This window comes from Haplochromis burtoni, unplaced genomic scaffold (genome assembly GCF_018398535.1).
Source record: "Haplochromis burtoni strain Fernald_Lab_line unplaced genomic scaffold, NCSU_Asbu1 Contig_46, whole genome shotgun sequence".
Taxonomy (NCBI): domain Eukaryota; kingdom Metazoa; phylum Chordata; class Actinopteri; order Cichliformes; family Cichlidae; genus Haplochromis; species Haplochromis burtoni.
In genome coordinates this window covers 343,115-356,100 of record NW_024582407.1, presented here as the reverse complement: position 1 = coordinate 356,100, position 12,986 = coordinate 343,115, and positions in this window count along the sequence as shown.

The following is a 12,986-nucleotide window of genomic DNA, read 5'->3' as shown; positions in this document are numbered from 1 at the left end:
GAGCATGAAATTAGGTAAATACTTTAATTTCGTGTAATAACTTTAACAATTCCTTGATTACAATTTAAAATGGTTTTATTACTGCAACAATGCCACGGGCAGTAACGCCTGAATAAAAGAAAGTTAAAGCAAAATGTGTGTGTCCCTGATTTTGTTTGATATTAAAACACACTAATTATTTCCATTGGCTACTTTTGAATGGTTCAATAAGTACAGTCTTGGATTCTTCAGACCGTATTAGAAACATGTCTAGATTTCTTAAATTGACAAAGGAATTTCTACAGACTGGAATCCATTCCCCAAAGGCCTATGTATTTTTATTCTGGCTCATGTTACATATACTCATGTCTGCTGAAAGCAATGAACAGCCATGACCCTGAAAACACACCATCATTATGTTTCTTTTAGCAAATGAGCAGAAATTTTTTTTCTCTCTGATTTCTTAGTTTATATATATTTGTTACACTACAATGTTACAGAGAACCCCAGTAAATAAAAATACACATTTTAAATCATGATTTCATTTACCAATTGAAAAAAAAGATATCTAAACCCAGACCTACCCTGTGTGAAAAAAACGAGTGACTCTTTAATCTAACAACTTTGCAGCAAGAAATGCAATCAAGCATTTGTGATATCTGGAAATGAGTGTTTCACATCTCTGTAGAGGACTCTTCTTTGCAGAATTGTTTTAGTTCAGCCACACTAGAGGGTTTTTGAGCACGAAGAGCCTGTTTAAGGTTGTGAAAAGCATTTCGGTTGGATTTAAGTCTGATGTTTGACTGGGCCTCTCCACTTCATTTTTCTGAGCCATTCAGAGGTGGACTTACTGGTTTGTTTTCGATGTCCTGTTGCATAACTGTCAGGATTCTCTGTTAGAAAGCAGAACTAATGGTTCCATCACTTACAGCAAGGCATTCAGGTCCTGAAGCAGGAAAGGAGCCCCAGACCATCAGACCAACACCACCATCTTTGACTGCAGGTATGGCATTCTTGCCAAATGTGAGCTGAGCCATTGTCTTGTTTTTAGTTACCAGTGGTTTTCACTTTGGAACGCTCCCATTTTTCCTCAGCCTCTTTCTTATTGTTGAATTATGAACTCTGATCCTAACTGAGGCACGTGATATCTGCAGCTCTTTAGTTGTTGTTTTGGGTTCTTTTGTGATCTCATGGAAGAGCCGTTGTTGTGCTCTTGGACTAATTTTGGTAGGCTAGTCAATCCTGGAAATCATCACCACTGCACCATTGTTGCAGTTTGAGCCTCAAAGCCTTAGAAATGGCTTTGTAACCCTTTCAGACTGATAAATGACTTTGTTTCTCAGCTATTCTTGAGTTTCTTTTAAAACTGATGGCATGGTATGTTGCTTTTAGAGATCTTTTAGCCTGCTTCATTTTGCCAGACAGGTTCTACTTAAGTGATTTCTTAATTCCACAGGTCTGGCAGTAACCAGGCCTGGGTGTTGCCAGTAAAATTGATCTCAGCTTTCTAAAAACGATGGTTTCTTCATTCATGATTTAACAATGAGCACAATTACTTTATTAAAATAGGGCTAGGTAGTTTTGGATGTAAGTGCGACAAAAATGAGAAATCAGAAAGGGAGAATAAAACTTAGTTTTATTATACAACCTCACCTGTACTTACAGGTGTCACCATGCTAACAAGCTAAACTTAGATAAGCACCTCGATAAGTAATGTGCTTTCAAGGAACAGCATGATAGCATGATGACATTTTTTAAGGTGGTCATAGAAGCTGGGTGGAATTAACATGCCATCAAGGTAATTGAAATACACGTGGCCTTTGTCACGCTATCACTTCTGCTGAGTTAACAGAGGGGCGAGATAAGAAAGAGAGACGTTCACGCATGGCTGATTTCACGGCTGTTAAAGTGCTTCCCGCTTTACAATGATGTTTGTGGCTGCCTGCGCTCTCCTCAGCAAATCGGTTTAAACAGGCAAATCATTGTTGGAGCTCAACACTGCAGGAACACTGAAACTTTCAGCTGCCCCCAGGGAATTTAACAGTAATTACAGATTATTCACTACAGTCGACACAATATGCACATAAATAGCTGTTAATTCTACTGCAGTGCCAACTTAGCAATTCTGTCATACAAACAAAATGATGGCCATAGGTCGCCTGTCTATATGACCTGATAAATAGTAGGTTGGGGGTGACAAATATTTCACAGTTTGTCCACAAACTCTATCAGTGTTATAACAGTTATTATGGCAGTCCACTCCCCCAGGCATCAGTTCCCTATTGAGAAACAGGAGATATTAACAGCTGCACCCTCAGTAGTTGCTGGTAATGTTGGTAATAAACAAATTAAAGCTTATTTTACTGCTGTGATTATTGTCACTGCACTAAATATGTTGCCTCAGGACAGGCTTCATTACAGCTTATCGACCCAGGTGTTAGTCAATGAAGCATTGAAAATTTGAGTCAGGCTTCTCGCTGTTTACTCAGCAAGAAAGACACAACTTATAGTGTACAGACAGGACTCTTTTGGCCTTGAAAACCTATATATTCTATTTAAATATATGTACATAGAAGCTTCTTTTCTTTTTTTAATCAGTCAAGAAAGTAAACATTAAGCAAATATACTTTAGAAATAGTCAAAAACAAAATAAACAACACACAGGCAGAACGTTAGAGCATTAAATAGAAAAAAAGAGCTATGTTCAATAATATACAGTGATACACCACATTCTCTGAAACACATTAAGATTCACATGAACATATGCATCAGAGCTGTTTAGCAATAGATGAGGTTGCAGCAGCAAACTGTTACGCCTAGCAAGCCTTGTAACCAGCTCTTTGAACCGCCATCTGTACGGCGTACACGGACATCGCAGCATCAGAGGCAGAAAATGATAACGCACTTTCATTTCAAAACTGCATTGCAGAACAAAAACGATCTCAGGTTACAAAATGCTTCGGCACCATTTGAGAAATAAGGACTATTACACAATGTTACATGACAATTCACATTCACTGGGTATGCATGTGCCAGTCTAAACAGGAAGTAGAGGCTCTGTTGCTTTGTTTCAGCGCGATGAATCAAGGAAGGACAGTAACTGAGTGAGAAGGCCCAATCAGGAAGCAAACGTTCACCGAACGGTCACTGAAGAATCAGTTTCTCCCTCTGTGGACATCAATACTGCAAATGAACTCAAAGCTGTGTGTGTGTGTGTGTGTGTGTGTGTGTGTGTGTGTGTGTGTGTGTGTGTGTGTGTGTGTGTGTGTGTGTGTGTGTGTGTGTGGGAAGAGGGCCACGTGCGTCATAAAATATCCATCCAAGCTTTACTCACTGCCTAAACCAGTTGTGTATCACCCATTACCTAAGCTCTACCAAACACTGCCCACTTGGTCCTGCCCTGTTCTCAGCTGTTACAGAGCTACAAAAAAAAAGAATTACCACTTCTGCCAAACATTGTAAACGAAGAAATCAGAAAGAATAACATGCAACACTTCTTATACTGGAAACTATACAGTCTAAGTTCAACTTTACTGCCACCTGCTGCCTATTTATTCAAATAATAAATATTAGAGCTGAAACTATTTGGTGATTCAGTGATTGACAGAAAATGAGTTTTCTGCAATGCAAAATGATAATTAACGCTTTGAGTCCCTTCAGGTTACACAAGAAATCATCTTGGGTGCTGAAAAGTTTTGATTACTATTTCTCACACTGAACATTCTTTTACTTTTCAAGCACTTTTCTAGACAATGTGATTAATGATTAATTAGTTGAAAAATACATTAATAATGTAAACCATTATTAGAGGCATTCTGAGTTAAAACAAATTATTTAAAAAGGAAGCGGAGCAACGGGCATATATTTAAGTCTGAGTTTTAAAAAAGTGTGATTACCAGGCTATTGAGTGGTAATGGAAACTACCAGCTAGTGCTCAAGCATTGAAGCAAAGCATCCCCCTCCCCCAAGAAGACAATACTGACCACCTGGACCAACAGTGTGTGTATGAGTGTGCGTTTGTGAGTGTCCAAGCATGCAAGTATTTCCATAATACTTAGTGTTGACCGGCTGTAATGTGAGAGGTCAGGACACAATAGCACTGTGACTCTGAAGACCTAACACCATGCTGAGAGAGGTCACATCTATGTGATAACCACCCCCACCTCCAAGCACACACACATACTCACACATACACACACACACACACACACACACACACATACTCACGCATACGCATACACACTCACACATACACACTCACGCATACACATGTGCACACACATTTACGTTTTTTTTTCGTTTTTTTTCTATTTTTTCATTAGGCATTGTGCCTCTACACATTCTCCTTGAAGTAAAATCATGGACTTTAAAAAAATATAATTTATAAACTTTGACTTACTAGATTTGCAACATAGACAGAATTTTATGTGAGACAGAAAAAGGAATCAAAAGTAACTGATTGGTTGATTCTTAAATGTTTCTTAGCTCCTTGTGTATTGTTACTTGTTATTTAAACCACACTTAATGATGAGAAGAACATAAGATTTGTGGATTGCATGGTAAAGTCACAGTGTCCTTCAGGATATCAGCAATGTTGGGTTGTTACAAAGTAACATATTGTAATGTAAAGTAATGTTACAAAGGAACGCATTACTGTAGTCACATTCCCTTTTTTGAGTAACACAGTTTGTAACGCATTACTGTACTAATACATTTCTTAAGAACATTCTTTTATTCATTCTTTCTGCATTACAAAGTTTCTTCTGTTGTCTGTTCTCTGGGCACATAGAAAGAAAAAAAAAACATCAGACATGCCGTATTCTAGCACTTACACTATCATCAGCTAATTTCAGTTTGTGTGTGGGAGGAGGAAAATGGTGGAGCAATACAGCCACACAGCCTTTGAAGAGTGAAGACGTGGACATTACTTTTGTTTTTATTGCACCAAAAGGACAAGAGCGCAGTGGTGAAGTGGAAACTTCATGCAGGACATAAACAACTATTACACTGCTAACAAAATTTCGGCTCTTTGCAAACATTTGCAAAGACAGCATGTTAACACAAAGCTAGCAGAGAACCTAGAGTGATTTCAAAGCTAAGTCCAGCAGCCAGAACCTGATGTTGATCAGGTAACAGAAGCAGTGATGAGCACAACATTTCTGCCTCTTTGTGTTTCTAAAACAGAATCACTTTAAAGTTTCTTATGGTCATATGATTGTTGGGTTTTTCTCTGTATCTACTGTACAATATAAAGCGCCTTGAGGCGACTTTTGTTGTGATTTGGCGCTATATAAATAAAATTGATTTGAATTAAGGCTGCTATGCTTTCAGCTGTCAGCTTTCTGATCATACATAAAAAAACAAAAGAAAGATTGTCCTCATTAGGATAGGAATTTGTGTTTTTATGTGGGACTTTAGTCTAAGATGGATATTGTCTCACATTGCATTAAGAGATAATGTGTTTCAGTTCATTTTTCAGACTAACAAGAAAACAGTGTAAAAAAAATATACTGTAAGCAGCTACTTTCTCCAGTTAGTAGTTGACTAACATGCTATACCAATAATATGTAATACATTGCTTTTCTGGACTCTACACTGGAAATCCACAAATATGTGTCCATGTTAATAATCAAGGTTTAACCTCAGAAAATTCAGCACAGGATGTGGAGCTCTACCAAATTTCAAAATGAAAAAGATTTCCGTTCATAAAACAATTGAAACTATTTAAGCTTTGCAACAAAGTACTCTGGACTTTAGTTTTTTCAGTTCATTTTTATCTGTATAGCTCTAAATCACTACAACAGTTATACAATAATACAAAGAAAAGAGAGAAAATCCCAATAATCATATGGCACCCACTGAGCAAGCACTTTGGCGAAAGTGGGAAGGAGAAACTCCCTCTTAACAGGAAGAAAACTCCAGCAGAACCAGGCTCAAGGACGGGTGACCAATTGGGGTGAGGGGAGGAAGACAAGACGAAGACACGCTGTGAAAGAAGCAACTCAGGACACTCACCTTATATCAAAATGATGAAAAGAGAAGAAAAAAAGGACAGTTTACTTTTACTATTTACTTCTGAACATCAAGAGTCGGGCACTTTATGCGAAAGAGGCTGAACTGTTTCTTTTATCCTACAAAAAAGACTAAACAAACAGCGTGTCTGCTTATGTGAAAAATGTACGTTTTTAATAGAAGCTGAATATTTTCCGAAATATCACGATAATGTAACTTTTAAGATTTGTTGCTCAAACAGGATTTAGTTGTCTTAGGGACAACTAAAAAAGGGAAACTGCAATTCTTCCAGTGGCCACTTGAGGCTGGCTCCAAAGCAAGTCAGTCCCATTAGACTCTTGAGAAAATCACTAGCATCAAAGCAGAAGCAAGAATGTTTACAGCCTGATACACAAAGCATTTTTGTGTAAAAGGGTTCATTTTTTTTTCCCATAATTCTGTTAATAAGTCTTTAAAGATAAATACAAAAAACAAACAATGCTACAGAGATACTTTTAAATTGGTACATAAAGGTTGAGAGGCTGTTACATTAGTAATATAATAACCTGCACTTGCACAGTAGATCATTTTATATATATAAAAAAACAAAACAAAACACAAGCAACATCTGAATCCAGCTCATGTACTTGTGGTGATTGCCCATGACATCTGTTTAAATTTAGATTATAATCAGATACCAGGTGATCCAGTAGCCTCCGTCCTGTCTGCTGAAAAAGATGAGTGAAAAAGGTATGTTTTTTTTCTTAATTCAGCCTTTTAAATGAAAGTAAAGCTTAAAATTAGGGGTGTGGCCACTTTGAATGACGGGTAAATGCTGATACAGAAGACTTTGTGGTGTTGGTGCATTCCTGAGGTTTTGTTCATGCGCAGTGATTATGCAGTCTTCTGTTTAACGCCACATAAGACTGTGTTTAAAGAATCTGTGATCCATTTTTGGTGAATGAAATTCTAGGCTCACCTCAGTATGCTCGTAGTATGTTGGTGGACTAATTATGTCTGTCCACTAGCTCATCCAAATATGTTTTCAAACATATCCAAATAGTGAGTCTTCTGTACTGTCTCGTCTCAATGGTCCAGTTCATTTGGTAAATCTATGCCAGCACAGAAAATGTTGATTAAAAATAAATAAATAAACAAGCCATAAAAATAGAACAAAATCATTTAAAATGTTTTAAAACTTTGCTACACTGATATTTACTTTTAAAGATTTAGGGTTCAATTATTCCCCAAAATGCACTAACACGCAAAAGAATCTAGATCCAGTCGAGGCAGCTTAAGATCATACATCTACGCATCTTGTCTTGGGAATTGAATAAGCTTATTTATTATGCAATTCTACCCCCAGAGGGACAAAAGCCTCTATCTGTTACCTGGAAAATCTGTAGGAGATCTTCTGCTTTGATGAGAAACTGTCAGTTGCAGTCTGTTGCTTCATGACCACACTCGTTAACCTCACTGGAAGCCTAACTAACCTGTAAAAGAAGCTCCCTCTACATAAATTTGTTTACTGATTTGCAAGACACAAATACAGGAAGCTGTATAGCACAATGACCAAAGTAACCGCTCCCTGTTTGCCTTTTTTTCTGTCTCTACCCTCATCTTGCAGTTCTGCTTATAATCCTTTATACTCTTGTTTTGCTCCAGCAGTCCAGTAATACAGTTGTTCTCACTTTGCTGTGATCAAACACTAGTGACAGACACACTCCTGTGCGCGCACACACACACACACCTTGTGTCGTGGATCATTCTAATTAAATACTTTACTCTGTTGTCACGTTGGGTTGGACCCTCTTTCGGCATATTGTTTATCCTTCAGGCCATGACACACCAAACAAACCTCAAAGGCTAACAGATAAAAGACCAACAGAAATACTGGTTTGCAATTTCTGCTGAAATGTGCACTTTGAGTACGCCACAAAGATGTAAACTGATGGGCAGCATACGTTCAAGTGTTCTGTGCCTCCATTAAAGGAATGAACCATTCTAAAATACAATGAAAGAACACAAAATGCCCAACAAGAAGCAACGCAAAAAATGCCTCTGTGATTCTTGTAACTATCCTGTCAGAAGTGTTGCATGTGTTATTTGTAATACAATTAAAAAATTAAGCTTCTTTTCTTGCGGCAGAAGAAGAAAAAAGACAGAAAGACGCTGACTGGGGGAAATTACCAGTTCCTCACATTCAACAACAAAGTGGATTTTATACTAATAACATACATTCAAAGCAACATGTTGGTTTGATTGTTAAACACATGCTGTAATTCTTAGCTTTAAAGAACCCTCATGGTATTGAAAGAGAAGTGCAACAACAACATGGACTGCAGGGAAAAGTCAGAGAGAAACCGTCGAAATCAAAATATCAAAGAATCTTAGTGTTTTTTTCAGATTCATGATGTGCACATGCAAAGTGGTTCATTTCAGATATGGTCTTTTTTTTTTTTTTATCAATCCAGCTCACTGTTAGCCATCATAAAGACCATGTTTTACTCACACTGCATACCCATAAACACTAGTGTATATATTTATCATATCTACTTCCTATATTTTACTACATATCTACATGTAGTTTAACAGTTTTTAACTGAACTCCTGCTAAGTAAACCTTAGGTCAAGTTAAACATTAATATAGCAAAGGGGTCCTTGAGTAAAATCTGCGTTGAGTGGATTAAATATAAATGCGAACATTTACTATTCCATGACGTGAATTCTACAAACTTCAAGTTCAAGCTGATGGCTTTGTTGCTTCCTTTTGTGGCCTCCAGGCTGACCTTTGAAGTATTTGCAGTAGTATTTTAATTGACTGATTTTGAGTCCTTCAGCTCCTGAATTTGTCTGTCCCTGTGATTTTGCATGAGATCTTTCCAACCAAAGTCTTGTATGGTTATTTTGATTTTATATATATTGAACACGGCTGTTTTTAACGCTGCAACTTTGTGTGGGCGAATTTTGCCTTAGCAGTTGCTGAACCTGGGGACTGTTGCATCTGAAGGGCCACGGCGGGTTTACGAAGCAGCAAAGCAAACAAAAAGCACATTTATTAAAACCGTCAGGTGCTGAGCAGTGCACGTGCACAGCTTCACACAAAGGTGCAAAACAAAGAAAATGAGCTGCGTTTTGTGAGGTGAAAGTCAATTTCGTTTTTGGAAAAGAAAAGCACGTGGTTAGAGAGGTACCTCAACAGCTTAGTGTGAACAGAGGAAATGGAAAAATAGACATGGTTGCTCTAATAGATGGTCTCTACAGTGCCTGTGTATGTTTGTGTTTGTGTATCTTAACTGCCACATGTGGTCAAATCAAAGAGTGGAAAAAACACACACCTTTGTGCTGTTATCACATTTGACCCAATAATTGGAAAAAAAATGTTCTGAGCTCATCTCTCTATGCACATTTCAGTCTTTCGTTTCATCGTGTCAGGATGTTTGTTTGTTCTAAGCACTGAGTTTGGTTAATAAAAATTACTTTTGTCAGGGCTTAAAATGGGTTTGTGTAGATACAGATAGCAGCATAACGTTAGTAAAAAAATGTTACAAAAATTTCATTTTAGCAACATTTTAGCCTTCTTGTGGTAAATTGGTGCCAGATACACGTTGTCACTACACCACAATTTCATTCCACAGGCCTTGTTCAAAGCAGGTATTTTGAAATTTTGAGATGAGGCAATGTAGCAAAAGGGCAAGCACACATTATACACCTGCATGTGAAAGATCAGTCACACATCCCCTTTTACTGCTGTAAAAGTTATTTGCACAAAAAGACATGGCATTTAACATGCCAACAACCAAAAAAAGCTTTTGTTTTAGTTTCAAAACATAATGCGAAAGCATGTTGCCAAAGAAAGGATTGCTGAAATGTCAAAGCGGTCTACCTTGGAGCCATCTAATTTCAACAACATGACCTCATAACATTTTCTTACCTGAATTTTCCTCTGTGTGTGCGTGTACGTGTGTGTTTAAAATTTCTGTCTCGTGCAGCACACGTGCACAGCACATGTGAAAAATAAACCCACCACAAACTCCCCTAAAAACCCAAAAGGTGATATTCTGAGACGGTATGCATATTTAGATGAAAGAAGTAGAAACAGAATATGCACTCGGTGTTTCCCCCCGCAGAGGGCTGGTGTCATTTTAGTCCCACATTGGGGTATAGAGCAAAAAATATCAATGTCATTGTGCTATAATACTAAAAATGTTGTTTGTTTGTTTGTTTTTATTATTAGGAAACTAATGAGATTGTGAGATAAGAGGCAAGTTTCTGTATTTTCAGTGACGTTAATACATTGGAGCTAAAATTGCGATTCGATTTTATGTTTATAATATTAGCATTTTTATGACATACATACATAAATAAATAAAATAAGCATGCTCAAACGTTTTTGAAAGAGATGTAATATTTTTAACAGGGAACCTGCAGTTTGGTTTATTAAAGGAAAAATAAAAACCAAATGTAATTTCTAACAAGCAGAAGAAATAAAACCAAAATGCTGGATTTTATGTAGGGGGAGATAACCGCCATTGCTAACCGTCTGAAACAATAACTCAATATGAGGTGGACTTCCCCTTAAATAGACCTGGACTCTTCTGAAGGCAACACAATTTGAGTTTGCAAGCAGTCACAAAGTCATGATAGATTTCTCACAAGTAATGTATCATATCTTGACTTTCAATGAATGACAGACTTAGAAAAAACAGTTACGATCAAAGGAAACTCATTGCCGTTTTGCCAAAAGGTAGTGAGCCTGACTGCTAGATGCCGTTTACATTTATTGCTTTAGCATTTCATTAAAAGCAGTGTGCAAGTGAGCTGCAGTCCAAGCCACAGAACCAGTCTGGACATGAGCAAAATGTTTTCTCTGTATCATGATTATGGTCTGCAGTTATGTGGAATTGTTTTGCGTAAATTGTGAGTGGATTAGATGTCATTGCATGTCACTGATTTACAGCAGCTTTGCTGCGAACTAACGCTGGCCTGCAGAAATGTTATCAGCCAAGTACTGACACTCCCTAACACTACATCCTCTCAGTATGAGCAGTAAAATACATATCCCTGCTCCTCTGAAGTACTGCTGACTGGTTAACCACAAAATAAGCCTCAGGAATACACAAGAATCTCCCCCGATACACCTCTCTGCCCAACAATGAATCTGCATTAAGCTGTGAACTGATACTCTGTAAAAAGAACATATATGAAACAACTGTCTTCCTCAATTCTAATGGTGTCTGCACGAGAGAAGAAGAGAAAAGCTTCCTATGAAGCTGATGGAAAGTTAGGTCAATTTGAATACAGGTTGCTGCAACTGTTGTGAGGCATGTGATTCCTCTTCACATGCCTCATTTTGCTTGCAAATGGGCAGATTAGTACAAAGGAACACAATATGCAAGAAATAAGGTTTTTGTTTGAGGTTTAAGGACAACACAGCATACTCTGAATGTGGAATAATATAGCCAGTACTCTTTAGCATGCTTGTTACTTGTTTATATTGTTCATATCAAAATATCAGGGTTTTATTGGTAACAAACCAGACAGATACACACATGTTAGCAGCATGTTCCATCATATACCATATCTCTTTGTTTGTGTGTGATTGTGTGTGAAGTTTCCATTGAGAACAGTGGGCTGACTCAAAATGAAAACTCATTGTTTCCTCTACAAGCCTTTGAGACAGAAGATGAGTGGAAAACTGGTTTCACACAGACATGCACACATGCAATATTCAATAATGCAAAGATTATGCACTAAAAATGAAAGAATCCAAAGCACAGTGACACTGACATTGACACATGAATATTGTAATGTGAAACAGACATGCAGTAACATCACACACCATTAAACAGCCAAGGCAAACACAGTGTTGTCTTTGTAGAAATTAGAGCAACTAAAATACCAACATGCTCATCAGAAGAGATCAGATGTCTAAAGAGGGAGCTGAATTTACATTATTTTAAAATCTGAAAGAATGTCAATTTGTTTGTTTGTTTGTTTGTTTACTTAAATGTTAGTCTTAACGGATCATTTCTATTCATTTCTTCCTGGTGTATTTCCCATTAATGTGGCTATTGTGGCTTTGTGGTTCATGCTAATGTTGTTCTCACCACCTCCATTGTAGAGATTACTGCAATTGAGTTGCAGCAAAGTGTCAACTCATGTAAGCTTTCCAAGACACGTGACTTTACATGGATGGTATTCAGTTTTGAATTTGGCCCCAAATTTATGTGAGTTGACTTTTTGGTTGCTGTATGTTTGTTTGTCTGAATCAAGCTGACGTTTTAGTTTGATGGTGGATGCACAAACGAGGAAAATGGACTAAAGACTAAAGAAGCGGCAGAAAGACAGCTGTATCGACTTGAACGACACCATCCAGAAACCAGTATCCCTGCGCTGGAGAGCTATTGCTGCAAAGAGTAAAACCTGCTCATGCTACACTTGGAAAATCCCGACATGTTGACAGAGATAACGCTCGCCCGTGAGCACATAATGGGATGACTCTGGGATGACACATGGATGGAACAACTGTCATCTATACTCTGTTATCCATACGTAATAGAAAAATAGCCGTTCTAGATGACTTATATCTTTATTTACTTCCTTTGAGACTCATAAAAATGCTTTCCAATGCAAGATTTGCAAATTGGGAATAATAAGATTATTTTTTCATAAATATTCTGTAAGATCTATCGCTTTATTTTTTTGTTGATTCTGAACATAATCATACTATTATCCAGGCTAGCTTGTATTACATCCTTAGATCATCCAAGGAGACGCAGAATTTTGTATGTATACTTGTATTATGTGTGATAACCACTCAGCAGGTGGGTCTGCCCATCTACGTCTTTTGAAGATTAAACAGCAGACAGAAAAGAGTAAAAAAGGACAAATTATGTACAAAATATTAAATACATAAATATACATTATGGCAAAAAATACTGTGTAGTGTTAGTTGTAATTAAAGATTAACACAAGCATTCAGGTAAAACCTTCTTCACTGTATGCCTTGTAAG